Genomic DNA, 5,398 nt, shown 5'->3' with positions numbered 1-5,398 from the left:
CTGTCGATGGGGAGCAGAGTTTGTCACCCCAAATTATGCCTCTGGAAATATTACTTTGGCCTGCTTAATTTTAAGAAACTGCAGATATGGGAGAAATTCTGAAAACCCTTTGTGAAGGACTTTTACATTTGTAAGGGAAATCTCCATCTGTAAGGGTATTTTCCTCTTTGTATCAGGCCTGCCTTAAAGACATAAACTTAAAACTTCATAACAATATTACCCTGGTTTACTATGCTTTTCCTAGTAACCTCCCATAATGAACTCTGCATCCCCAATATCTTCTTTTGTCTTTTGATGAAGGTGGTGGCTTCAGCCATTTCGGGGAGTTAGACAATTTTCCTGGGTCTCTACCATGTATACATGAGGTATACATTTTACCAAACTTTAATTTGTTTTTTTTTCTGCTAATCTATCTCATGCCAATTTGATTATTAGATCAGCCAGAAGATCTAATAACCTAGAAGGGTAGAGAAAAAAATTCCCTCCCCCAAAATACTAAACATCATAGCTTACCCTGACCTACCTTAACTGGGCTCAGAACGCTTACCTTAGCCTAGAGTTGAGCAAAATCATCTCACTGCCATTGCCCAGCACCATAAGAGAGTATTGGTCTCTTCTAACAATAGCATGAACATAGTCATCCTAGTTATGTGGACATTGTATTCATGTTCAATTATTTTCCCAGTTCTAAGGGCATAACTTCTTGTTCTTAGTGATAATTTTAATTGAATAACTTTTTTTAAAGATTGAAACTTCAGTTTCCTAACCTTAATAAGTTGTGTCTTTGGTTATAGGATAATGAAAACAGCATAGAATACTCTACCTTTGTAAGTAATGTAGGCAGATGGCACAAGAGCATAGGACTACATGATGGTAAAAATATGATGATATTGTACACATAGGTGTTTCGTGAAGGTTTTAATAGAGAAAAATAGTAAATTGAGACTGTGCAATGTATATAGAACAAAAAGGCATTCTATCTAATAAAAGAGAAACATGGTAATTGGCATATGACCGCTACCCTTCCCCTTGGCTAATCAGGGAGATATGCAACCCCCTGATTGGCCCTGCTCTGTGGGTGACAGCAGGCTGTGCCCCAAACCCCTGATTGGCCCTGCTCTGTGTGTGACAGGGTACAGAGCCCCAACCCCCCTGATGGGCCCTGCTCTGTGAGTGACAGGGGGAAATGCCCCAACCCCGATTGGCCCTGCTCTGTGCATGACAGGGGGTGGCGCCACAACCTCCCCATCAACCCTGCCTTGAGTGTGACAGGGGATGGTGCCCCAACCCCCCAATCGGCCCTACCCTGAGCATGACTGAGGGTGGAATCACAACCTCCCGATTGCCCTGCTCTGTGTATGACAGGGGGCGGCGCCCCAACTCCCCAATCAGCCCTGCTCTGAGCCCGACCAGGGGCTGCACCTAGGGATTGGGCCTGCCCTCTGCCACCCGGGATCAGGCCTAAGCCAGCAGGTTGTTATCTGCTGAGGGGTCCCAGACTGCGAGAGGGCACAGGCCGGGCTGAGGGACCCCCCTCCCCCTCCCCGAGTGCACAAATTTTTGTGCACCGGGCCTCTAGTGTTGTAAATAAAAGGACTTGTACCATTGCAGCTTATACTATACTAGAGGCCCAGTGCATGAAATTCATGCACTGGTAGGGTCCCTAGGCCTGGCAAGCGATCAGGGCTGATTGGGGCCTTCCGGCTGCTAGTGGTGCCTCCCTTCCTCAGCTGCGGGCTGCCAGCTGGGGCCTTCCTTCGTTCCGCGCTGCCCCTTGGTGGTCAGTGCATGTCATAGCAAGCGAAAGAACTCCCGGTCTCCCGGTTGAACTCCTGTGGGGACACTTTGCATATTAGCCTTTTATATATATATATTTTTTTTCATTATAAAAGGGAATTTAACTTATTCAAAATAATATCAGCTGTCTCATTAAGGTTGTACACATAAATATTATTCCTTTTTTAGTATTTGTGTTTTATTTAATTTGAAAATATTATGTGCTATTATAGATCTATAAGCCCTTTAACCATAAAATGTGTGCCCTTTTGTTTTATATTTGTGCTTCTATAAGTAACTTTTAATAAAATTAACTTGTCAGCATTGGTTGACAATAAGAATTTTTTATTCTTCAAGTTGGCCTGTTTATTGCTCAAGATTGAAAAGCACTGCACTATAGCAACCATCAAGTAAAATGTCTTAACGTTGGAGAAATTTGAGGTTGGTTCTTTGTAGAAAAACAGCATTAAGGAGAAGTAGAATCTATTAATATGCCTTTTTACATGAACATCCACTCATATAGGTGGGTTGAAGTATTTGTAAAGTGATTGTTTTATTAAAGTAAAATATGTCTCATAATGTTGTTGGGCAGATGTAACTGATTTGACTTAATAATAATGGAAATTAACTTCCTGTGCCCGATACGCTTGAAGGCAATATCACAGCAGTACAAGCCAGGGCATCAGTTCCATTCTGGTTGAGCTAGCATGGGAAATAGCACCAGAGGACCAAATGAATTATAACCAATGAAACTTTTATACTATACCCTAAAGGATGCTAGTGTAAATAGGGTTAAATTAGAAGGAAACAGTGATGACTTGAGATGTGACCTGTCCTTCAAGGATCTATGACCACATCTGGAAGTGCCTTCTACCTGAAAGAGTCAGGAGCCCTAGAACATGTGTTAATATGCATAACCTAGGAGGCCAAAGAGTCATATCACTCTATTGAATCAAATTTATATACACACATATATATGTATACACACATAAAAACACATTCCAATGCACATAAATACATGTATGTGTATGTATAATAAATTCCATTTCATAATAAAACTGTGTCTAAAGTGAAGAGTGGTCACACACAAAAAAATCAATGAAAGTATATAAGATAGAAATGGGAAGTGGGTGTACATAAGGAAAACAATAAATTATAGTAATAAGTGGTCTTTATATATCTGCTTATTCAATAGTTGTGAAAGTGTTGATGATGCCAACTCTAAGCATCCAAGGTTATCTGAAGAAAAATCTCTGATCTTATTGGAAATTTGTTTAGATTTAGAATGGGGTCTAAGCTCACATCTTTTTCTCTGCATACAGCACCTTTGAGAGTGCCAACCACATAATAAATGTTTGGTAACTTCTATTGTGATTGATTATATTAGTCCAAATTCAAAAATGAGAAATATTTGCTGCTTTACTGCTTCCTTGTTAGTCCCTAGTAAATGTTAGTCACTAAGTAAATGTCTTCAATGTATAAATAATCCAGAAGCAAAATATACCCACGTTTCAGGAATATCCATGGGTGGTCTTTAATCAAAGTTGTATATGGCCTATTAAAGTTTATTAGTGTTATCAAAAGGACTCAGGAGCCAATGTGAAGAAGCTTCCATTGGCTATAGATGGAAAAACATGACAATCAATAAGGATAATAACAAAAAAGATTGAAATATATCAATATATTTAAATATATTTAAATCCATACATTTGGCTCTAGCCAGTTTGGCTCAGTGGATAGAGCATCAGCCTGTGGACTGAAGGGTCCTGGGTTTGATTCCAGTCAAGGGCACATGCCTGGGTTGCTGGCTCAATTCCCAGTAGGGGGTGTGCAAGGGGCAGCCAATCAATGATTCTCTCTCATCATTGATGTTTCCAACTCTCTCTCTCCCTTCCTCTCTGAAATCAATAAAACAAAATATGTTTAAAAAATAAAATAAAAATAAATCCATACTTTTTTTTGTGATAACAAAATAAACAAACAAGCAAAAATAAATAGATAAAAACCACCACCTGTAACCTTGGGAAGAGACTAGGGAACCAATTTATTATTTTGAAAAGTGTTCTTTTTGGAGAGAAGTACTATACTACAAGGTAACCATACAGGTAATGCTGAGGAGGTCTCTTTATAGAAATACTCCAACTAATAAATGAAGAAGGAATGACAGAATATTTTGTAATCCATAATAAAATAATTAATCAAGACTATGATCATCAATGATTGCTACTGTCTCACATCATAAAAGTGAGGAAACCAAACATTATATACTTTTTTGATGAAAGTACACACTATAAAGTCATCTTGCGATCAAACAAACAAAACACCAAGAACCTGACTATGAGCAGCCCCCTAGATCTAGCTGCTAATTTATAGAACCACAAGGGACAGAGAAACATTTTAAACAATACCACGGGAATACAGTCAACAAAATCTACTATCCATTTCCTTAAAATATTAAGGGCAGAAATAGAATATTGGGGACCAGCTATAATTGTAAGAACTATTAATCATGCTCTGTTAACCGTGATTGTTTTGTTTTGATTAAAGAGGACACATTCTAACCTGGCTGAGAGTTGCACATGGGGACCTGGGGCTCACCTGGCAATGTGGCTCATCTTCCACATTCATGAGCTGCCTATCGTCATCGAAAGATGAACAACCTTGTTGCAGAAAACAGAGTTGCCAGCCTTTTGAAAAACCCCAGCCCTTTGCATACCTGCAGGCCTTGGCAAACCCCCAGTCTGCATTACCTGTAAACTGCTTATTTTGGATACCGATTCTTATCCCTTTTGCCTACTTCCCCATGTAATCTTTGTTCTCCTACCCAATATAAGCAGCTGGCTTATGGTGGGGTGGAGAGCTGATTTTTGTGGATGACCTGCTGCTGTCCCATCCTGCCAGCAGTACTGGAATAAACACTCATATACGATTCAACCCTGTCTCTGCTGAATTGGCTCAAGTAGTGACAGGCAGCCCAGACCCATTGATTGTCTGGTTACAAAAACAACAAGTGAAAGAGAAAGAGAGAGAGAGGAGAAACTTTTAGGAGAAATCTAAAACTAAACTAGATGTAATAATTACATTTAAAATGTCAATTCAGTCTTGTTCAATTCAAATTAATTATTTAAAATTATTGGAGTCTCACAGAATAATCTGAGAAACATAAGCACTGTGTATTTCATGATAGTAAGAAAATACTACTTTTTCAGGGTATGACAGTGGCATTGTTATGTTTTAAAGGAAGGTTCTTTTAGAAATAAAGCTGAAATGTTTAGAAAGGAAGTGATATACTTTCTGGGATTTACTTCAAAACAATTAGAGTTAGAGAGTGGATGGGTATAGAGAGGAAACAAGATGGTAATGATTATAATTGTTGAAGCTGAGTGAAGCATATGTGGTATTTGTTATACTCTTTTTCTACATGTTTGAAATTCTCCATCATAAGAAGTTTTTTAAAATGGTCCACATGTACCTATAATGTATGAATGGCAAGATATAAGTTAAGCTAATAAGTATGTCTTAAGCTCTTCCATTTTCCTCATCTTGGCTTCAAAGTAACCACACTCTTTGATCATTACGGTTTCTCTAGGCCCCAAGAGACAGTTTAGATTTTCGCTTGTTT

The sequence above is a fragment of the Myotis myotis genome, unplaced genomic scaffold (assembly GCF_014108235.1).
Source record: "Myotis myotis isolate mMyoMyo1 unplaced genomic scaffold, mMyoMyo1.p scaffold_m19_p_4, whole genome shotgun sequence".
Taxonomy (NCBI): Eukaryota; Metazoa; Chordata; class Mammalia; order Chiroptera; family Vespertilionidae; genus Myotis; species Myotis myotis.
The sequence above is the reverse complement of the archived record's forward strand: the minus strand, read 5'-3'. Positions refer to the sequence as shown.